Genomic DNA, 25,618 nt, shown 5'->3' on the forward strand with positions numbered 1-25,618 from the left:
TCTAAAAAATCTACCCATTATTCACCACTAAATCCAAATTCTCTATAAGGCTCTTCATGAGATACACATTGTAGGTTCAATTTCTCAACCATTTCAATAGATGCTATGTTATCAAAATAGCCACTCTATAAAATGACCTTGCATAGCTTATTATTTCATTTAATTTTTTTTTTAAACACTAAATGTCTCTGAGAACATCTAGCTCTTCTTTCTAGTTCTTAATCCAGGGTGATGTCAAGAATCTTTAAAGCACAATCTATAAAATGAACAACAACATAACTCTTTTTACCTAGATCTTTTGCTAGGATTTGATACCAATCTTATGTAGAGAAAATTGGAACCCCAAAGAAATCAATCAATGTCAAGGTTCTTTGAACAAAATATACTTTTAATTTGGCATATTATGTGTCAAACACTTATAAAGAACTATTTAAGACTTCTATTACTTTGACAATGCTTCAATCACCATCCAACTTCCATTCTTGAATAGCATATTTACTCCTAAGTTTCTCTTTTGTGGTGCAACTTTAGACTTACATAACTGCCTAAAACCTTTTAGTAGTTACTTTACAAATTCCCTAATCCCATTGATCTCAAATGTAAAGTTTTTTCGACCAAGCCTAGCATTACAAGACTCACTATATCTTCCTCAAGAAAAACTTGTTGAGTTTAAAAACAAGAAATATAATTACTTATGAAAGTTGTAGCTTACTATGAGAAGGGAACAAAAGTAAGAACTACATTCCCAAATAAATACTCAAGTCCTACCATTGTACAATTTATTTTAAGACCATTTAAACATGGAAAAGATGTATCCATATTTATAACCAAAATAGAAAGTTAAAGAAAGTAAGATTGTGGCTCTAGTTCATCATATCATACCAACAAAAGAAAAAAAAACATTTTCCCCCCAATATAGGTTATGCATATATCAATTACCAAAGGTCATAAAGGGAAAAAAAAGTCCTTTGAAATATAGAAAACTACAATAGCTTTATTCAAGTCATGATTTATATGGAGTTCTTTGTTATCTACCAAATAGTGTCACTCTAATCGGGATCACGACCCCTTCTACTATGCCCAATCTATTATCAAAATAATATAAAAGATACTCTCTCCTTACTTGCATATCAAGCTTTCACATGTTATATCTCTAATGACCAAGGTGCCTTTATAGACAATAAGAACTAATATAGTATGAATGAGTTCTAATAACAACACAACCCCAACGTTATCGGGCTTCATTCCCAATTTATGCCATTATAACAAGACTTAAGTGTTCCAGTATGCCTATTCTTCCTAATCAATCCTTCTCCTTTTTTCTATCAAGTTTTTATCTCTTTTAAATGTATATTTAATAACTAATAAAGTCAACTCCAAGCTAACTAACCACCATCTTAAACTAACTCTAAAACCAAATCATAACTATTTCTTGACTATTCTAATTTTGTCGGGCTCATAAAATTATTACCCACAATTACCTTCTAAGTTAAAATCACATGGTAATTATGAACCCATAATCCCCTATAGCAACTTTAATGGTCCTATTACAATATCAATTTGACCATAGGTAGATATTCTCTAGTACTTGAATTTGGTCTCTTGATGCTCCTACAACACTAAGCTAGATCAAGACTACAATGTTGAAACTATTGTCATGCAACAAGAGGAATATAAAATTTCTAAACTACCAAAAAAAATCAAAGCCATGCAAGATAAATTGGCACAAATGATGAAAGAAAAAGGAAAACATGCTAAACAATACAAAAAACATGCATTCATCCAAAGCCATTGAGAAGGCTGCAAGAAATAGGTATTAGTGGGGGGTTGGGTGGGGGGGGGGGGGGGGTTAATTTACAAACTTTAGCTGCCAACTATATATTATTTATTACTTTGAACCACACATATGAAAGTAAATAGGTAATATTGATTAGTAATAGTAATCATGCACAAAGATAACTCATAACACCATATTTAGAATGAGATGTCATCTACTAGGTCCTTTATATTCCTTCATCATACAACATAATATTAGGAAGACCTTGAATTCATGAAATGCAAGCAGTGCCTTTGATATACCATTAATGCATGAAGTTCTCATTCCAAGGATCAGAGATCAGTATACATGCCAATACCTCTTACACTAGTAACATGGTTAGGTATGCTAACATTTTTTCCTACCAATAGAGAGTCAACAAAAAATCATGTCAACAAGATCAAGGATATGGAGAAGACTCTTAAGCTAATAGAAATATGAATGGGAGAATATTGAATTGAACCAGTCTTGTCTCTAACATCTCTTCCTAAATTGCTCCATCATTATGGGAGACCATCCAAAATGAAGAGACCATTTTTTATATCACCTAAGACTATCTTCAACGGTGCCTTTTCACAAGTATTATACCTTTAGAATATTAAGATGAATACAAAGCCATTGTTTCTTGGCTATACAAAAAAGAGGTCCCAACCAATCTCACAATCTAGTCTCATAAAATAACTCCTAAAAAATATGGACAATGTCTTAAACCAATCAAAATTCTTGGCTTCAAAGGAAATGGTCCTATAATATGCAAAAATAAAGGACTTATAGAACCAATCAAAAAAACATCTAGATGGCCTCATGAAACAAAATGCCTAGGTTTTAAGAAAGTTCCCTCTCATTTAGGGATCAACAAATTTATTCAAATATTTGACAGACCATCTAAATATGAGTATCAAACTAAGTCTGAAAATCAAGAAAAAAGTTTTGATGATGATGACACCTTTTCTTATCCTATTCTATTGTATCTTGCTACATTCTTTTTAGAGCCCAATGACTTTGTACCATGTGTCACTACTATTGAAGCTAGTAGTGATTTTACTAATAATACTACTGATACTTCATTAACTCAAAAGGAATAAGGTGAGTCTATTCATGCCCTTATTTTTTAGAGACTCTATCAAAATCAAGATGATACTAAAAGCGGAGAATGGATACCCATGATTGTTGGAGAATACTACAATTTGACTCAATGTAGCAATGATTTTTAAGAGTATGAATTTGATTCCATCTCGGATGCAACTTCCAATAAGGATGTCAATAGAGTTCACACATATGAAAACCAACTCAAGTAGGAGAGCAATTTAGGGTTTTTCTTGATGAGTCTTGCCCTACTAATTTTGATATTTCATCGATAGATTTTGTTACAACTTAGATGAATTTGAACATACCTTTGGATGAAATCTCTCTAGGCCATGACTTACTTGTTTGTGCATTTGATGACTATAATGTTAAAGAAATTGAACCTTCTACTTCTCTTTCACTCACTTATCCAAAGATAATAGACTAGAACTCAAATACTACATCTAGAAAAGTCCCCACATTCTAGAACAACTATGCTCTTGCTTGCTAACTACATGATGTTGAACTAGTAATGTCTTCCATCAGTGAACACAATGTTAATATGATTGAAGTTGACATCTAATATCTTAGTCATACAATCAAAAGAAAAAATAATAGGTGTTTTGATGATGAAACCACATTGTGGTAGTAGTAGAGCCGAAAATGGTAACTTATCTAAAGGTGAAAAACTCTCTTAGGAACCTAAGGATAGGATATTTGATGTTGTTCCAATTAAATTTTATGAGCAATCATCAATGTTGATAGAACTAATGCAACCAATAAATTTGGGTAATGAGGATCATCCTCATAACATACATCTTGTACAATTATTATCTACTAAGGAAAAAGAAAAATTCATTGCTTTCTTATCTGAAAAGAAAATCAAATTTGCATGGACATACTTAGATATACTAAGTTTATATTTTGATCTTATTATGCATCATTTTTCCATCACACTAGGGGTTAAAATTGTTAAACATAAAATCAGAAAAATGCACCTTCATGTGGCACTTCTTATCAAAGCTAAATTGGTAAAACTATTGAAAGTTGGTTTTATTTGAGCTCTTGATAATGTCGAATGGAGATCAAATAGATTTATAGCCATTAAAAATGAAAGACTTATCCAAATCTACACTAATTTTTGGGATCTCAACAAAGCATTCCCTAAAAAGCATTTTGCACTACCTAACATTGATATATATTGGAGATGATGACTGGGTATGAAATCTACTCACTAATAGATGGTTTCTATGGATATAACCAAATCAAAATTTCTCCAAAAGACCAAGAGAAGACTTATTTCACTTGTGGATTGGGGAATTTTTACTAGAACATAATGCTAGTTGGTTTAAAGAATGCTAGTGCAACATATCAATATTTTGTTATGACAATATTTCATGATAAGATGCACAAAACAATGAAAGACTATGTCAATGATACTCTAGCCAAGAGTGTGTAGAGAAGTACTCTTATAAAAGATTTGGGACCTATCTTAGATCATATGGAAAAATTTAGTCTCAGATTGAATCCTAAGAAGTGTGACTTTAGTGTGACATTAGGAAAACTACATGGGTACATTATGTCTGCAAAAGTTATTGAGGTTGATCTCAAAAAAGGTTCAAGTTATAATAGAGATACCTCCATCTTGAGAAATTAGTCAAATGAGAGGGCTATAGGGAGTAGTTCACTCTATTCATTGGTTCATATCATAGTTAGTAGATAGATTACAATCCTTCAATAAAAAATTTCATAAGGGTGTGAAATACAACTAGAATATAGATTGTGATCAAAGCTTTAAACTAATCAAGAAGTATATTACTATTCTACCCATACTGATACTTCATATTCATGGGAAGCCACTCATTTTTTACATTACTACAACATAATTCTCTCTAGGTATCTTACTAGATCAAGAAGATAACAACAATAAGGAGAGGGTTATTTATTACCTCAATCGTACATTGATCTCCTATGAGGTGAATTAAAACATTATCAAGAAGGCTTTCTTGGTAGTTGTTTTAACTTCTCAAAAGTTGAGACACTACATGCTCACTACTATAACAAGATTGATTGCAATGACTGATCCATTAAAGTATTTTCTTAGCAAAGCTACTTTGATAGGAAGGATGGAAAAATGGATTATGATCTTGAGTGAGTTTTACATTGAGTATATATAATAGAAAGTTATCAAAGTAAAAGAAATCATTAATCAACTAGAAAAAGAACTGTTTCAAAGTCACCAACCACTGCATGTTGAATTTACTAATGAGTCTATTCTATTGTTGACATGCTAAAAATGGGTTATGTTCTTTCATGGATGATTCACACAACAAGGATTTGGTGTTGGACTTCTATTCATAAACCCATAGAAGTATTATCTACCCAAGGCATACACAATTATTGTTCCTTGTACAAACAACATTTTTGAATATGAAGCCTTGATCAATGGGATGAAGATCACCATTCGATGGAGGTTAGATGAACTAAACATCTTTTGTGACTGATAGGTAATGATCAACTAGGTTAATGATATCTATGAGACAAAAGATGAAAAATGGATGCCTTACAAGAATGGTTGATGATCTAAAAAAGCACTTTGCACATGTTACTTTCTAGCAGATTCCTTGAGAAGATAACAAGGTGGCTTATGTAATGGCCACTCTAGCTGCTATGTTACAAATGCCAAAAGAAAAATTGTTACATGAATTCTTTGTGTAGACATTATCCTACCATACCTATGATTCCCCTGAATATTGAATGATCTATTCTATTATAGGACATGATCCATCTCACTATCACCACATATAATCCTACTTACATGACCAAATTTTTTTGGATACTCTAAACTAGAATGAGAAATTTTACCTTATCCTAATTGCTTCATGTTATGTCATCATTAGTAATAACTTTTTTTGGAGAGGTATGAATAGTACACTTCCTTAGGTGTCTAGAACCTAAAGAGTTAAAATGTGCATTAATTGAGATACATGAAGATATTTGTGGGTCACACTTAAATGGCCTAACACTATCTCAAAAACTTATTAGAGTTGGTTACTATTGGTTAGAAATGGAGAAAGAGCCAATAAAATATGTCAAGTCTTGCAAGTGGTGCTAATTCCATGGAAATATGATTCAAGCTCTAGCCAGGGAGCTAATTCCTTTCATCACATGGACACAATTTCATCATAATAACTATAGACTACTTCATGAAGTGGGTAGAGGTAGTACATGTTATTGAGGATAATAGAAACATTATATATATGTTCATTCTCAACTACATCATCCATAGGTATGGCTGGACAATTAAAAAATAAAGATCTCAAAGAGCTATGTTTTAAGTTCAAAGTCATGCAACATTGGTCTTCCATCTACTACCCTTAGGATAATAGACAAGAAAAACCATCCAATAAGGCTATTCTCAAAATACTACATCACCCAATTAAAAATTTGGAAGGGACTGGCACCTTCAAATCAATCTAACTCTATGGGCTTATAGAAAAAGTACCAAAATTCCTATTGGGACAACATCATTTTCTTTAGTATACAAGGTGGATGATATGATTCCAATTTAAGTTGAGATTCCTACTATACAAATATCTTTGAAAGGCCTCATTATTGATGATGACTATAGAATATCTCAGTTACAAGAGCTAGAATTACTGGATGAACAATAACAAGTGGTGTTTGATTATCTATGAGCTTACCAAAAGTGGATGTCCAAGATTTAAAATAAGAAATTTAAACCATGTGACTTCTAAGTGGGTGAGCTCATTCTGAGGGAGAACACTTAGAATCAACAACATCGAGTATAGAAGGAAAGATTTGAGCCCAATTTGTTACCATAGTTTTTGGATTAGGCACTTATCAACTCTCAACTACTGAAAGAGAATTGATCAAGGAGCCAATCAATACCCTTCATTTAAAAAGTTTCTACAACTAATATTCTTTTAAGCTCTTTGTACATATCTAAATATCCTGAAAAAAGTCTAAAAATCACAAAAAAGACTTGAAAAAATCTATTAGCTTGGTGAAAACCTAATAGTAGGCACCTCGATAATACCAAAAAAAATTGAAAAAATAAAAAATACCAAAAACTTGAAAAAGAGAAGAAAAAAAAATTGGTAAAAAAAAAAAGTGTCATTGATGAAAACCTGGCAAACATGCATCATGATAGAAAAAATAGAATCTCTACCAAGAATGCGAAACCCTGGTAAACAAGTTCCTCTTCTTAAAAATGCTCCATCTTGAAGTGCATCTTTTGGCTTCTATATAGTTTCTTTCCTACATTCAATACTTCACATTCTTACTTTAGTTTTCTTCTTCCACTCATGCATACACTCTCAATTATCTTTGACACTCTACTCAAACCTACATTGTTTGAAACTAGTCACAGTCTAGTGGAAAACACCCTACGATTTTAGAATATTTCTATTTTGTTAGTCAATAGTTGTCCTAACTATGTTTTTCTATTGTCACTTAGTCTACTAATGAGATTCATATCAAATACTATCTCTTTTGCATCAGTCATCACTTGTCCTAACTGTGTCTTTCTATTGTTGTCCCTCTACTAAAGAGATTTCTCACAATGCATTCTGAACATTGATATTTGACATCAATCATCTAACACTAAAATTGAAATAGAAACACTAAAAGTGTTTGATCTATGTTGATCTTTTCTTTGTGTATTTCTCTTTTTCTTTGTCATTCCCCTTTGAGAAACTCTAGGATGTCTAATTCGACTAGAGGAAAAAGGATTAGAGGCATGATTTTTTTTGGGGTTTTGTTTGTTGGTGTAGTTCCAATGTTTTGAAGGCTCCATATAAAAGGGGTGTCCACTATAAGAGTGTCTATCTTTTTTTGGATGGCCATGTGTACCTCGACTCATTTTATAAGGAAAATTTTGTGATATTGGCTCTTCTCTTTACTATTTAAGTGAATTCTCTATGCTATAGTAATATATTGAATATACTTATCATATGAAGTAAACATATAGGTCACTATGATTATTCTTGGCATACTTTGGTCTCAGGTTATGAACATAAGGATCATTACAGATAGCATACTTATTGATTACTTAGCATGAAAATGATCTCTCACATTTTTTATGTGCTTTTATGCAAGAAACATTTTGGTCATCCTAACACTTATGCTCTAATGCTTATATTCTCTTGCTATATTAAAAGGAAAAGATGTTCTAGTTATTCTAGCTTCTTGTTCCTTAATGCTTACATTTATTTCCAAAAAAATTATGACTCATGTCATATTCATATTCTCATGATTGTGAAATTAGTCATGGTTGTACAACACCTAGTGCCCTTAACATAAATCTCTGTGATGAAAACTATATCTTATAATTTTAGTAAGTAGTTCTAGCATTTTCATCTAGTATAAACCTACATTTCATACTTAACATGTATTAGGGCATGATCTTAGTTACTAATTTTATTGCATTTTTCATAGGTTGATTATTTCTTACACATATTACATTTCATCTTGATTGCACAAGCAATTGATCCCATGGTCAATATTTACAAATTTTCTAGAGTAGATGTAATGAGAAACAAATATGAAACATGCATGATATGTTAGAACATATCCATTTTTTCATTATCATACCATTCATTTATAGTTCCATATAACCAAATTATGTCATAAACATACATTACATATCTATATCTCATCCATCACATATCCATCATAAATTATATCTCATCTATTTATGCATTCATGCATCATAAACATCTGGATAAATCAAAATCATCTAGGAAAACATCTCATGTATGAATATCATGAAGAAACAAAATGTGACACATGAAATGATATCAAAAGAGAACTCTCATATATATATACTTGAATGCTTGAATTCTAGTAGATATTCACTTCATAGAATAATGAATGCACTTCATAAAGGGTAGCTATGAGTTCATAGAAAGTAGTTGTCAAAATGAGGGAAGAAGGCTTCCTTATATAGATATCAAAAAAGAACTCTCATATATGAACTCATAGCTACTCTTTATGAAGTGCATTCATTATTCTATGAAGTGAAGATCTACTAGAATTCAAGCATTCAAGCATCCAATTCATCAAAGAGGTCCATTTTTAGCCATTGAAGGATTGAACTTCTCTGGAATCCTCTTGTTGAATATTTCTCCATCCATATTCATTCAATCCTTCTTTTATGCAAATATACATTCAAGATTGGTGTTAAAAATATAATGCCATTTATTTGAGACATCCTACATACAATTATACTTTTGAGCATCAATAATCGTGGATTTAAGGATTCAAATCCTCCACAAGGATTTCAATATAAGCAAGGTGAATAGTTCCATTTACTTTCTTTATACATATTTCAATTTCAATAACATTTCAAGGTTGATTCCAAACATTTGACTAAGGAAAACCCCCCATCCAAACAAACAAACCATTTTTCTTGTTGATACAAGTGTGGAATAATGAATTGAAGAGAAGATTTGGATACCCTTTTTGTCAAACTTGTGAGATCCATGAACATAAATTTCATTAGAATAGTGCAGGTCAAGGTTGACTTTTTAGGGTACAATTATGCCTTAGGGTAAGATTGTGCCCCACTATTAGGGTCAAGGTTGACCTCCCTTCAGAAGGACAAATTTTTTATGGGTTTTCTCTGTCTCGACATTTTCAGTTCAAAATAGGTTGTAGAGATCCCTAAAATTGTACATAGACACTAGAATTCAGCATTTAAAAATATTATTCTATTTCAAGGTTAGTATTTGTCTTTTATCTATTTCAATATTTAAGCACATACTTCTCAAATAGGAAAACCATAGGATCTACTCTCTCCTTATTTTTCATTACATGATCCATTTGTGTATTAATCACTTTCCTATGCTTAATCAATTTGGATCATCTCTATTCAAAATTAGGGCTAAGGACAGGTCCTATTTTCACCCTATTCATTTTGGTGAACCTAACATGCTTACCTTCTTTTCTTTTATGGAATTAGATACCCTATTAACTTTTGTAGTGTTAAATTTCATTTCATATTTGTTAGGTCTTTCTTTCATTAAGATTAGATTTAGTTTATGCTCTCACATTTTAAAATTTAAAACTAAAAAAATTATAAGTGGGAAAGGAGTAAACTTCTGAGATGGGGGGTGAATTAGGAGTTTAAACTTAGACCCATAAAACTTTCACCATTCATACATCACATGAATTAATATACTTAAATAACATATTAAGCATATGCATCAATCATGCAAACATACAATCAAAAACACACACTTAACACTAGATATGATTACCCAAAAACCCTCCAAATGAGAAGGTAAAATTGGGGTGGGAATAACACCCACAAATATTCACTACTATAGCAATAAAGTGTATCCAATTAAGGTTACAATGGTTTGATCATGAATCATGATTTGTCCTATGAAAGACCTGCCCTGTTAAAGGCTTACAAAGACTATTAAGTCCCACCTTGTTAGAGGATTTTAACACCTTGTTAGAAGTGTTCCTTGTTAGAGGAATTCAACTTACAATTAAGTAAGCACCCTACTAAAGGATTTCATATAGCTTGTTAAGACTTCTCTATTAAGAGATTTAACTGAAATCACCTATTAAAATGTCTTCGCATAGTTCATGTGGTTGGTACTTGCTTGCTTGATAACAAGTCATCTCTATCCAATATTTGGTTGATCATCCATGATCTAATGTATCAATGTTGTATCCTCCTCTATCCTCTGTTCTTCACTTAAGTGATTCTACAATTCATTCTTACTACTAAGTCACCTTGAATGTTCTACAAACTATCGTGTTTACTCCTCCAATTTGATCATTCACCCATTTGCAATGCTCTCAGCATCATTTTTAAAATTTAGAGCTTTGTCCTCCTTAAGAAGACTTAGGTGGTTTAGGGTTAGGTATGAATTTACAGCTAAGATTCATCCATTTTGGTACTTAAACCTTCCCATTTTTTGATTGGCTACATGTAATTGCATAGGGAACCCATATAGATTCATCATTATCTTCAAAATATTGAAATCTATCCTTAGGTCAGCTTGAAAATGGTTTACATAGTTGTTTGTTCCATAACAAACAAATATGTCCAATCTATGATGCTCAAAATATGAAGTCTCTGATGCTTGACATACACTATATTTCTACTTCTGAATTGACACCTAAACTGCTTGATATCCGCTACTTAGTCAACTCCTAAATCACTTGGCATGGTCTATCTATTTGGCACTTGAGTGACTTAGCACATGAGTGACTCAACACTCATTGCAACTCAGCATGGTCTAGTATTTATATGCTATGCTCAGTGTGTATCACTAGTTTGGCATGAACTAGGTAAATTTTTTAAGTGTTTTAACACTCACTTGTCAAAACCAATCAGACATCAAAAATCTCCCCCTTTGAAATGAGTGTTAAAAATACTGAAATATACAATATTCTACTTAATCTCTCAGGCATAACATATCCATGATTCAACCTATATACAAAACTTCAAAATTTCAAAATTTTGTAATAACTTATATACCTCAAAATTTATAACTCCCCCTAAGTTAATATTTTTTTTCTATATCCAAAATCTGCTCTCCATTTTGGGTAGATTTGTCTCTACTAATACTCTTTGACTTCAATGCACTTATACTCTTTAATGCTCTCCCTTAGCTGATATCTATTTTTCTTTGTCTCTATCTCTGTATTGTATTTCTCTTTGACTTCAATGCACTTATATTTTTTCATGCTCTACCTTAGTTGATATCCATTCTATTCTATTTCTATCTCTACATTACATTTCTCCCCCTTTCTTTATTCTCCCCCATAAGATATTTTTCCCCTTTTTGTCTGTCTCCCCCTTTTTGACACTTATATCAAATGGGCTATACACGTATAGTGTGTTTGTCCAAAAATGATTTATGGACCTCCATTATAATTTTAAGTGCTACATCCTAAATGTCACATGCAACATCCAATGACTTGAGTTGGATGGAAAGCTTAGGAGCAAGGTGTACTAGGCCATCTAGAGTAGAAAGTTTGGGGTCTTTCTTTGGCAAAGTTTTTGCATAACCTAGTTCCTTGTGCAATATTTCCATATGAGGGATGAGAAATGCCTGTATACATGTCAATTTGACTCTTATGCTAGCCTCTTCTATTGTTAATACAACTAATAAAAATTTTGTTTGAAGCAATGTATTAAAATTCTTTTCACTCTAAGTTGGGTTCTGTAGTAACCTTGTACCTGATATGTTTAGATTTCTCTCTAGGCTCAGAATATGATGTCTAGTCTCTTAGGTAAAGAGTGTAGGGTCACAAAATTTGGTGTAAAATGAGAATATATTCTCAAGTACCTTATTCATATCCTCAACCATTGTTGCCAATACGTCTTGAGTGAGTGGTATCTCACTAGATATCTTCTCATTGACATTGCTCTAGAATTTCTTTTTAGACCACTCTAAGAGTTTAGCACTAGTATCAATGTCTTCATTATTGACCTTTTACACTATATCTAACAATTGTTCTAGTAGTGGCTTGGTCTCTTTAGGACTAGGTAGACTAAATGCATCTAAAAAGATGTCTTTAATTTCTTGAAGTACTTCCTTCTACCTATGCTCTCTCCTAAGCATTTCTTGATGCCTTTTATTTTCTAAAGCTTTTTGAAAAATGCTTATTTGATCTAATGTCATTATATCATAATCAAACATAGGGATAATAATCTCTTAATCAAGAGTGATATCACCATAGTGAATTACCTTTTCAACTTTTGAAGAGCTTGAGCCTAGCACTAAGATCTACAATGGTATAGCTTCCATGCTTAGCTTCTAAAGAACTTTTGTAGGAGAAGTTCCAAATGTAGGTAGAGTTACCAATGCTTGGATGGCTTCTTTCTCCTTTACCTTAGGTTTTTCCTCACTTTCTTTAGATTGGCTCTTATTGAATACAATGCCATTATACAACACCTTGTCCTTGTGCTTTAGGTACAAATGAATATGTCTATCCTATTTCCTACTGTGCATTTGTATCTTTCTCTTCTTCTACAATCTACTCCTACTTAACTATGACAAGTTTATCAACCTTAGTAGATGCATCTACTATAGTTTGAATCAAAGGTTGCATTTTTATAACTGAAGGGATGATAGAAGGCAGTTCTTATGGATTCACCTTGTCCCTTGTGATATCAGTTACTACCTTTTGGAGCTCATCTAGACTCACCAAGACTAGATTATCACATAATTTTTCTTGTAACGTAGATTGGTCCAGTATCTTCTTCAAGTCATCTACAGTTAGTGGATTGATTTTCTAAGCTAAAGCATCAGGAACATCTTGGACAATAATAGTGTCAATTGACTTGACTATGTCATGTGGGGGCCTAACACTCAGAACTTGTGTGTCTTGCACACTCTATTCATCTTGATTTTGTTTAGCTATTTCCTTGTCATCAATTTTCTTTTTAGTTTCCTTCCCCATTGTATCATCTATCTTATCATATTATTTTTTGTCATCATCTTCTTTGTCATCTTCATCTTTATCATCATCTTTACCCTTAGAAGGGTTAGCTTCTCCTTGTTTTATAGTAGTCAACCCATAGATAAGTTTCCATATTTGGGTAGGTTTCTTGACCACATCTTCAATATTTTTTTGAAGTATGTTGAAGGCTCTTTACTTAGGTGTAAACCTAACTCCATATTTCCTAGTAGCCTTAGCAATCTACCCTTTTGTCAATTTTGGCATTACTTGGGCCAAAGTAGTTTCCCTTTATTTTCTTTTTCAAATTTAAAAAATAATGCCATTTTTACTCAAATAAATCATATAATATCTTGGGTACTAAGTTAGAAAATTATAATGGCATAGTCTTAAATTTAGAAATCATTGCATATAGGGATTCTTCTATTAACTTTTGTTCTTCTTTCTCAATTTCCTCAAAATCAATATGCTTAAATCTGGACAAATCTACATTATTCTTGACATTTTCACACAAAGTTTCAATATCAGAAAGTGGTTTGTGACTTACCACTTGGAATTAACTTAAATCATCTAATTCATTCTTTTCTTCATCTGAATTAGGTTGTGCAACCTATTTTATTCTTTGTTTCTTCTACACTTGGCCTCCTTGATGTGTACCCTTAGTCTTCTCCTTGGGCTTCTATGTGTTTGTATATGTGCTTGCTCTGGTGCTAGGAGTAGTAGGCTTGGCTAGGCTAGGTTTGACAACTTTCTTTGCCTTAGCCACTAGTTGTGCCTTAGCCTTTCTCTTCTTTGGCTCAGCTTGTGTGAGTGCTTCCTCAACTTCTCCTTCCTTGGCACCTTCTATTTCTTCTTCTTCCTTGTCCTCTCCCATGCCTTGGGACAATGCAAGAGGTCCTTGTATTTTTTCTTGCTCTTCTTCTTCATCCTCTTCATCTTCTTCCTCTTCTTCTTCACCTGCATCTTCACCAAATTTTTCTTTTAGCTTCTTTACCAATTTATCTTTCTTCTTGAATGTGGAGGTAGTTTTCAATTCCATTTCAATCTTTGATTTTATCACATCATAATTCCCAAAGATTTTAGCAATCTTGTCAATTTCCTCTATGAGGAGTGTTGTGATTATTGCTAATGCTTCATCAACATTGATCTCATATCCAAGTGGCCTTAACCATCTGACCCTTGGTGTGGTAGCCTATATAAAGGTGTAATCAAAATCAACTAGAAAGCATATATCATTATAATGTTGCTCAACCAAAGAAACTGGTAACCTAATTCTTTGCTTCATTGACTTCTTAAAATCCTCAAAGTAGCTAGTCATCAATGTCTCAAAATTTTATCCCATCTATGAAATAAATTCATTTATCTACACCATAATTGACCTATTGGTCTTCCATCCAACTATACCAAAAGAGAAAAATGTATTCTGTACATAAAATAATATGCAGACAAGTATTGAATGAAACTTGCATTCTAAACTTTTGGTTTTCCTTATAGCTCCAAGGTTCTTCATCAGTTGTTGTAGCTAAAGTTCTGCTAGATCATATGTATGATCTTTCTTTACAATTTTATAACCAACGTCTATTGCAATATAGGGTACACTATTCAATCTACTAGATTGATAGAATTTGTGTGAGATTACTCTAATAGAAAATTCTAGTAGTGGATCAATGATATTATCAATTTTCATCCCTCTTCTATTCCATTTTGTCCTTGTGTTTCTCTCTAACATGTCCTTGGAGTCACTCCTCAAAGTCTTGGGATGATATAGGGTTTGGTAGCCAGTAACCCTATGAATTAACCTCTTTGATATCTTAATTGGTCCACCTTCTAGCCATAACAATCCATCATGTATTTGATTTAACACAATTCTAATCCATTTAGTCTTGAAAACACTAGGAAAATCTAGGGCATAGGTCAAATTCTTTCTCTCAACTATTTTATATTCTTCTTTCAAAACACCATTATCACATAATATATCATAACCTTCTCTAATTTATAGGTCTCCAATACTAGTTTTATAATTGCAACATTTTCTTACATCCTGAACCATGATAACATTAGGCGGGATCATTGAAATTGTGCCAGAGGGATCTTTTTTATATGCTATATCAGGGATGGCCTTGAATATGGGTTGTTTCACTTTGTTATTAACAAGATGAACATTCAAAACTTCTTTCCCTTCTACATTCCTCAAACTAGATGCCATTTGTCAAACTAAGGTTTGTGCAAACTAAAACTGCATAGCTCAGCTTGTGATAAATATCTTGTAAAATCTATATTCTGGTGTTAGATCATTGCTGAAATATTTTGCAAACATGTGGAACAATTTTCTAAGTCACCTTCTACTTTGTTTTCTCTTGCTCAAATTTTAAATGATGAAGAATGAGTGAAAAATGACCATATACTCTTCAAAACCCTTGCATTTAATGCTTAGTGCTTGTATAGTTGTAAACTCGACATCAACTTGATTTTAGAATCATTTGGCATCCATTAATATTACCATCACTTAGTAGATACTACAAGTTTGGCATCAACTAGCTAGTCTGGTAGCTCAATATCAACTTGTATTCCACTCAGCATACATAGCAAACATTTCATGCTTGACAACAACATGAAAACTTAAAGATTTAATCTTGAATTTTCAAAAACATCTTGCATCTTCATTCATGCTAATGTAGTCCTTTTATTACTAACTTATTTTGGAACTAATGTATGATATAACACTTTAAATATCAATCCCACATACCTCTTGATTACCTAGTTTGATGAGGTGTGATCACCTGACCCATTGGGTGAAGTGATCTCTTCTACATTTGATGTGTTGCAAGCATCTTTATTTTTTCATGTCTTGTTCATCTCATCTCTGATGTGTTCAACATTAGATTTTCCTTTGCCTTTATCAAATTCATAGTTCGATGCCTTTGACCTAGTTGGACAATGATTACTAATGTGACTAGTCTTCAAACAACTGAAACATGTAATTTGACTCAACCATCTTTTGTAGTTACCACTGAAGTGTGTTCTAATTCAATTTTCAAGAATATTTCCATATTCTTGACAATAGTGATAGCTATATCTTGTATTGTAATCCCAATTATAAGATTTTCCATAGCTTATTACCTTTGCTAGCTTGTTTGATGACCACATGGATTTGGATCTGCATTCAAAAGCTCTATGTCCATACTTCTAACAATTGTAGCAATATCCTTCAAATTTTTTTTTATGCATGGTCTTGGTTATGCATTCATGTGCATGATGACCTTTTTTGTTGCACTTATGGCAATGAATCATGTTCTTAGGCTTGACATTTTGATTTATATTGTTGCTCCTACACACATTAGTAGTATGCCCTTTCTTTCCATAATTATGACAAGTAGGATTGGAGTTCTTACCTCTGTTGTTCCTTTCTTCAACAACCTTAGATGATTATCCTTCTTTAGTGCTTGTGTAGCCCAATCCTAATGTATCCTTTTTGGATCTAGGGGATCTTAATAATTGCTCAAAGTATTTGATGGCTTCATTTGGCTTGTTGAAACTTTTAGCATATTCCTTTTCTCTTTTTAGGTCATTCTACAATTGTTCATTTTTCAACTTTAATGTAGTAATCTCAATGTCTTTGACATTCGATTCATAGTTGGCATTCATCAATTGACTTAGAGTATCCAATTGTATGTTGGAGATCTTGGTTAGCTCTATTGACTTTTCCTCCAATCTATTTGCCAGAATTATTTTGTCTTCTTCAATTATGGCTTTTTCTTCCATGGCTTTCTTCTTTTGTTCAGTCACCTCACATAGTAGTATAGCTTTTGATTCTTTCTCCAACTTAAGATTTCTAATTTCTTCAGCTTGGAGTTTGTTCTTTTCCATTAGATCTGCAACTATTGCATCAAATTCATTAGAGTCACCATCTACAAATAGCTTGGTTGTGTCTACCTCTTTGTATAGTGTGTCATTCTCTGCAATATTAATCTCTTTCCTTGTCTTCAAGGATTTCTTTAGTTCCTCTCTTGCCTCATTTAGTTGATGTAGTACAAGATGTATTTCAATCTCCTGGTTCTTAATAGTCTTTCCCAATTTGTAGACTTCCATTTCAAGATCTTTCCTCTAAGGTGCAAAGCTTCTCTTTTAGAGAACAATGCTTTGATAGAAATTATTGGAATTACAAGTGAGAAAGGAGTAAACTTTTGAAAGGGGGGGTGAATTGGGAGTTTAAACTTGGACCCATAAAACTTTCACTATTCATACATCACATTCATTAATATACTAAAATAACATATAAAGCATATGCATCAATCATGCAAACATGTAATCAAATAGACACACTTAACACCAGATATGATTACCCAAAAACCCTCCTAATGAGAAGATAAAACTGGGGTGGGGATGACACCCACAAATCTTCACTACTATAGCAATAAAGTGTATTTAATTAAGGTTACAATGGTTTGACCATAAATCATGATCTTCCCTATGAAAGGCCTATCTTGTTAAAGGCTTACAAAGAGTGTTAAGTCACACCTTGTTAGATAATTTTAACACCCTATTAGAAGTGTGTCTTGTTAGAGGACATAAACTTACAATTAAGTAAGTACCATATTAAAGGATTTCATACAACCTATTAACACTACTCTATTAAGAGATTTAACTTAAATCACCTATCAAAATGTCCCAGCATAGATCTTGTAGTTGGCACTTGCTTGCCTGATAAAAAAACACCTTTATCCAATCTCTGGTTGATCCTTCACAATCCAATGTATCAATGATGTATCTTCCTCTATCCTCCATTCTTCACTTAACTGATTTTGCAATTTATTCTTACTGCTAAGTCACCTTGAATGCTTTACAAACTATCTTGTTCACTCCTCCAATTTGATCATTCACCCCTTTCCAATGCTATCAACATCATTTTAAAAATTTAGGGCTTCATCCTCCTTAAGAAGACTTAGGTGGCTTAGGGTTAGGTATGAATCTATAGATGAGATTCATCCATTTTTCTCCTTAAGCATTCCCATTTTTTGATTGGTTACATGTAATTGCATAGGGAATCCACATATAGATTAATCCTTATCTTCAAAAGATTGAAATCTATCCTTAGGTCTACTTGAAAATGGTTTACATAGTTGTTTGTGCCATAACAAACAAATATGTCCAATCTGTGTCACTCATCATATGAATTCTTTGATGCTTAGCATATATTATATTTTTTCTTCTCACTTGGCACCTAAATTGCTTGGCACCCACTACTTTCTTGGCTATTGAATAATTCGGCATGGTCTATCTATTTGGGACTTGAGTGACTTGGTATATGAGTGAGTTTTCACTCATTGCAACTTGGCATGGTCTTGTATTTATATGTTGTGCTTGGCATGTATCACTAGCTCAGCATGAACTAAGTAAATGTCTTAAATGTGTTGACACTCATTTGTCAAAACCAATCTGAGATCAAAATTCTTAGTTTAGTTCATTTACATTGCATTGGTTTATGAGCTTTATTACTTCTAGACCTACTTCTAATCTTAGGGTTATATATAGTCATAGACGTATGGGTACCTTTGAGCCAAATTCTTCATATCCTTTCCTTAGGATTCCAAATGAGACTTTGATTATTCCTAATTCTAATCCTATTATAGAGAAAAACTCTTCTCACTCATCTCATGATGAGGATGATGCTTTAGGAGTTTCTCTTGAACAATTCCAAAAGCTTTCAATGAACTTGATAAAATAGGTAATTGGCTTCTTCAAGAAAACCATAATCAAGATTCTATTCAAGCTATAGAGGCTCTTAAGAAAGTTCTTCATGATAGTGACCAAGGTGTTAATCTCTTGCATGGTATTATTCACCTTGTGCATTCCAATGTTAAACCTTTAGCTCAAGAAGATCAAGATCTAGGGTTGTTCCTCCAATTACTAGTGTAGAGCCCGATGGCACTCAAAATTGCATTCCCATTTTGAGTGTCTATTTCAAAATTTTAATCACTTTGAGCCCCCTATGAATGCTTTTCATGCATATGTAGTTGTTTGGAATTTCAAGGCTTAGGTGGTGTTTTAGTTGTTTAACACACTTCATCTGACATATGCATATGTTTTGTATTGATAAACTAACATTTTGAACCATTCTGTGAAGTTTCATTTTGAGTTGTCTTCAAATTCTGCATTTTTGTCCAAGTGTCAAACAACTTCGGGGATTTTTAATATGCATATCAAAGAACTAATTTTCCAAGTTTCAAGTCATTTTGAATCTGTTTGATTAGACTTTGAACCCCTCAAAGTTGGTAACTTACTGTTCTAATGTATTTGCAAATTGTGCAAAATTCTTGAAGGCCTTGTTTCATAACTTTTGACCAGTTCACCCAAATAAAAAATTCCTTTTGCATCATATTCTAGGGTTTAGAGACTTTTTGTGTTCCTAATTTGAGGTTATGATGAATCTGTTCGATCAGTTTTCAAATGCAGTTTTGTTTGCAATTTACATAGTTACACTGGTGTTGAGAAGAATAGATTGGTCAGTACCCCTGTTTGTGATGTTATATCTTTGAGTCCATGATTGGTGGGACCAAATGGATTGTATCCTTGCATTCTACTCCAAAAATGATTCAAGTCAGCTAGTTTATAAACTTTGATGAATTCATCTGCACACTTTCTCAAGTCAATTCCATTTGCAAAAATTGCTTTTTTGTCAAATGTTTTCATTCTCCAAATTTGAGTAGCCCACTTTGACCACTCACCATTTGTGTCTTGTTATTCATCATGAGCCCAAATCACATATTTATACTCTCCTTGTGATAGTGAAAAAATAATCCAATTTTCATTTCCCCAAGTGCCCATTTTCCTAGTTTTCAAAGCCAAAACCAAATGCATTTCCCAGTTTTCTGACATGTTTATCTGCAGGCAATTTTAAGTATGCAACTTTGGAGGTCAATATATTTTGACCTTGATTTCATCATGTGACAAGATTTGGTAGGCCTATTAAGAATTTTGAAAAGAATAGAAGTTCAAAGTTTTAGAGCCTGGCTAGGTGTTTATGACAGTTTTTATAGCCAGTTATTAGGCCTTCCTATCAGCGAATCACAGTTTAAAGAATAGTGATGAAATGAGTTTTAAGTGATGCTTCAGTGCTCAATTTTGATTCTAGATAGTTTGAGGTGATCAATGGATCAATTTATGGAATTAATTATTAAAAAATAAATAATTTTTTAGCCAGACCTACTTTGGGGCTTGACTAATTTTGTCAAGTTGATAAATGATTAGGGAGTGAAATTGCTAAAATATTTTTAAAATGGTTTTGATTATGGAATGTTTTGATGTGTGGAATTATAAGCTTGAAGTTGAAGTTACATGCAGAGAAGGAATTTGCAAGTGAGATTTTTGAAGCCCCAGACAAAAGAGGAAGATGGTATTGCTTTAATTGAGCATGCTTTCAATAGAGGCATCACTTTCTTTGATACTACAGGCATGTATGGAACTTTCACAAATGAGGTTCTGGTTGGTAAGGCTTTGAAAAGATTGCCTCAGGAGAAATTTCAACTTGCGAAAAAGTTTGGAAATGTCTTAATAGATGGTGTTATGCAAGTTAAAGGCTCACCCGATTATATGTGAAAAGCTTGTTAGGACAGTCTTAAGCATCTTGATATAAAATACATTGATCTTTATTACCAACATTGTGTGGATACTATAGTTCCAATAGAGGATATTGTAGGGGAACTCAGGAAACTAGTCAAAGAAGGAAAGGTCAAATATATTGTGCTCTCTAAAGCTAATGTGGACACGTGATATAGAGTGTGAAATATTACCTGCTTGCAGAGAGTTGGGTATAGCGATTATACCATACAATCCACTTGGTCATGGTTTTTTCACTAGTAAAGCAATTTTTGAAAGCTTACATGAGGGTAAAAGTAGATTGGTTTCTCAACTTGGTTTGGGATGTATGGGGTTGTCAACATTTTATGGTACACCCATGCTGAAGAAGAAAGGAGTAGCTCAAGCAAAGCACCCACATTAAAGCTTAGCTTCAGGCGGTAGTATGAAAGGAAGTCGCTGCCTAAAATGCAGAGCACCTTGCGTAGGAAGACCAACCAATGGTAGATTTGGAAGAAGCCATCAAAAAGGAGGAAAAGAAACATGATAAAGGAAAAGAGGCAGGGGAATAAGATGCTCACATGGGGAAGGGGGAAATCCATGTTGGAGGGCAGCCTTTCTTTTGAATAGCAACAAATTGCAAGGAGATTGTAACTTTCCACATACAAAAGGATCTATTAGCAAGTCAAAGCCAATAAGATCCATCTTCACCTAGGATGGTCAAGTCACCATCTCTACAAAGACAACATGGCGCTTATGGGTTAGGTCATTATTAGGCTAGTAATACTACACTAGATTCTCCTAAGCTATAGATCCTACCTTCAAAGTAGATGATAGAGAATGGGGTTTCTTTAGATGTGTAGGAAAATTTGAGTTCCTTGACATGACAAGATAGCTTTGAAGCATCTTTGCCTTCATTTCCAAGACTATATGTGCATGCTATTTAGAGACAAACACCTAATAACTCAAATCTAAATTTTTTTGTGTCTCCACTATTGACATCTAATCGTAAAAATTAATGTTCTCACTCAAAGATCTTCAGTAGATCATTCTTGGATTTTAGGGAACACGTGAAAGGAAGAAGAGAAGAGCAGTGACCAAATAAAAAGGGGCCATGGGAGAAAAGTAAGAGCAGAGGAAACCATGCATGTAAATAAAGAAAGGAGGTACAATCATAGCCATAACCTACATAGCAAGGGAAAACCACAAAATTTTTATTCCACATTGCCCCAGTTTGGAAATTTTATAAACATTAAATACTAAAGCACTCGCATTACTCGATATCTCAAAGACAAGAGCCTTTTAAAGGCTAGCCACATGTGGTGAGTCCCTTAGGGGGCAAGTGGATAGGCTGGAAGATATGGAAGTGCAAATTTTGGATGGTGGCATGCATATTGAGGTGTCTACATTGAGCCTATGAGTGTAAGGGGAAGGAGGATAGGATTACATTCTTACATCCAAAGTGGCTCGCATATGAGTGTAAGAAAGATGAAGATGGCTTTTCATATGTACACCCGAGAAAATGTAAGAGTGTAAAGATAAATCAAAAGCTTTGTGGTGCTATGATGGGCTTCTTCATGTGTGGTCGGAAGACAATTCTAAAGGCTTTACTTTACGATGCTACAACATGCCAATATTTCAAATAAAAATTGTGTGGGGTCTACTTGGAAAATGGCGTATGAAGGATTGTCACATGGTGTGGTTGGAAGGCAATTCTAAAGACTTTACTTTATGATGCTACAATAGGCCAATATTTTAAATAAAAATTGTGTGGGGCCTCCTTGGAAAATGGCGTATGAAGGATTGTCACATGGCATTGCAGGATTGGAGAAATAAGGAGGAATGAAAATAAATTAGTAAAAATCAAAATCAAAAATTTCAAACGCATGATTTTTTGAAATGAAGGATTTGAATAAATTTAAATGATTTATATAGTTTATACTATGTAGACTTTTAAATTTTGGAATTTTAAGCTCTGTTCATGGCCTAGAAGTCTTATTTTCAAATGGCTGCCAAGAGAAACAAATTTATCCAAAATATGTAGTGCAACATACCATTGGAACCAAGAGGAGATCAATTTTCTAGATATGGGGTCAATTTTTTAGCAAGTCTTCATTGGCTCACTTTATAAGTAGTTTTGTTTTTTCTAGGGCATTCTCAGTGGAACAAATAGTTTTCATCATGGAGCATCAAAATTAGTTGGGGAACAAACATTGAAGTCTATTGAAGCCTAAAACAAATTCTGAAAAAGAGAGAGATTAGAGAGATTCTTTTCACTGCAAGGAGATGGAATTTCAAGTGGGCACATGCTAGTTATAGAGTAGATCTGAGAATTCATTTCTCGTATATCATTCTCTTTTTCCTTCTCATTAAGGTTGTTGGCAATTTTCTCTGTGATACCAGCAGGGTTCTAGTTTTGACTGTGAAACCAAGGTTGTTGTTGGTTTTTGCTTCATGTCTATTGAGCTAAGCTCTAGTAGTGAGGGCCATACATCCACTCTTGTGTAGTTTTCATTTCATTTCATGTATTTTTATTTTGAGATAATGGAAATTGATGCTAGATAATGTGAAGTATGTTAAGTTACATTGAGTTTTACCAATTTATGTATTTAGTCTTTCCAAGGATGAATATAAAAAGGGATTTACACGAATTATCTGGGTTTTCTTATTCTGTCTCCTAATTCTTTATATGTTATTGACTTTGAGATTAAATGAATAAGGTTCATTTGATTTAAGGAATCATGGATGAGTAGTATGTCAAATCTATTGTTTCTTTTGATTCAAGGAGTCAAGTAAATGCTTCAATGTTTTGATAGGGTTTCTAGGTATATGAAGGGGATATTTCATAAGAATGGAATTTGGGGATTTTTAGTTGACAAACTTAATTGTAAGGCAATCAAGTTAGGTCATCTTGTTGGTAATGACTCTATGTTGCAATCAATAAGGCACTAATCACCAAATCAGATGCCAGCTAGGGTGAAAGTTATTTGCACAAATCTTTTAATCAAAATCAATTCATCTTTTCACATTTTGTAGTGGGCTAAAAAGAATTCAACCTCACTTATCTTATGTGTTCATAGGTTATGATTTGTAGTTATTTTGTTCCTATGTTATTGCATAAGTATTATAAGATAAAAGGGTTTCATCTATTGTTATTAGGTTTAAACTTATGCTTACATTGGTACCATATATCAGAACCTCAAGGTTAACCTACCTAGGTCTTCAAGATCCTAAAGTGAAGAAGGAGTTATGCCTTATAGTTGGCCCAAGACTACAGTCAAGTGTATCCATCATAATAATTTGCTAGCTTTAGATGCATTGGTCTAGTTTCTTGGCTATTTTCAAAATTGTTAAATCAGGAGCTAATAGAACCTTCTTTTGTTCTTCTTCCTAGTGTTCCTATTTATACTCCTTTGGTGACTATGATGGTTCCCTCTATCCCTATGAGTGTTCCTCATGTATCCCTTCCTACATTATAACCTTCTTATCATAATGTTCCTTTTACTTATTCTACTCCTATGCCAACTATAGTTCCTACTATTTCTCTAGTTGTTTCTTTTATTCCTATAGCTTTTTAGACTTTTGCTAGTATTTCTAATGTTGCTAGTCCTCCTATTTCTTCTCATGATTCTACAATTATTATTTTGGCTTAAAATATGTCATCTTTACAAAAAAAAACTTACGTCCTTAACTCAAAAGTAGTTTAGTATTCCTATGTGTGACATGGGAAGTCCTTTGTCACAGGATATGATTCATACTCCCATTCCTTAGCAAGCTAATATGCCTCATCTTGAGAATTATAATGGTACGTGAGACCCTGTTCATCATGTTCAAACATTTCAAATCATTTGTAGTGATTATTGTCATGATAATAGGATTTTAGCTAAGTTGTTTGCTCAAACTTTTTGGGACAAGGATTTACAATGCTTTTCTCCTTGACTCCTTATTCTATTACTTCATTTCCTCAACTTTCTAATACTTTTATTCAATAATTTCAAAACAACATTGGCTTACAAGTGTCCTTTACTGATTTGATACATTGTAAACAAAATTCTAAAGAAAAATTGACTCAATTTATTGGTAGATTTAAGCATTTGCATGCTCAGATTTCCTATCCTATTCCTAATATTGATATTCAATGTATGTTTATTTAAAATTTGAAAAAGGATATTAGAGATAAGATTCTTCTTATTAAATTTACCTCTTTTCAACAACTTTGTGTAGTGCTTCATCATTATCAATTATGAGTGAGTCAATTTGAGACTACCACTCCAATGGCTCCTATTCCAGTTTATAAAAGTGATGCTTCTCCCAATCTAAATAAATTTCAAAAGTTCAAAACCCAAATCAAGATAAATAAACAAGGAAATTTAGTTGTTGATCAATTTGTTGTTTCATCTCATAATGCCACTTCTACATCCACTTCTTTTCAATTAAATCATATGTTTACTCCTCTCTCTGAAACTTTGCATTATATTATGAATAGGTTGTTAAATTCTAATATGATTACTTTACCTCCTATTCGACCTCTTTTTTGATGATTGGCTAATGAAGATATGTAATTGTCATCATTTATGGAAACACATGATGTACATGCTTATAGGAAACCTCAAAAATAAAGATACTTAGCTTTTGGTACTCAAAAATTATCTAAGTATGAATTTGGTATACAATAGTGTATTGTTTTGTATGTAACTTAATACTCACATCATA

General features: G+C 32.9%; 1 pseudogene; it reads left to right on the plus strand.

Moving 5' to 3' along the window:
- The first annotated feature begins 20,665 nt into the window (after positions 1 to 20,665).
- On the plus strand, positions 20,666 to 21,329 carry LOC149529433 (putative aldo-keto reductase 1 pseudogene; annotated as a pseudogene).
- The last annotated feature ends 4,289 nt before the right edge of the window (positions 21,330 to 25,618 follow it).

This window comes from Cupressus sempervirens, chromosome 11 (genome assembly GCF_028749045.1).
Source record: "Cupressus sempervirens isolate cs-2001-9-10 chromosome 11, ASM2874904v1, whole genome shotgun sequence".
NCBI classification, from domain to species: Eukaryota; Viridiplantae; Streptophyta; class Pinopsida; order Cupressales; family Cupressaceae; genus Cupressus; species Cupressus sempervirens.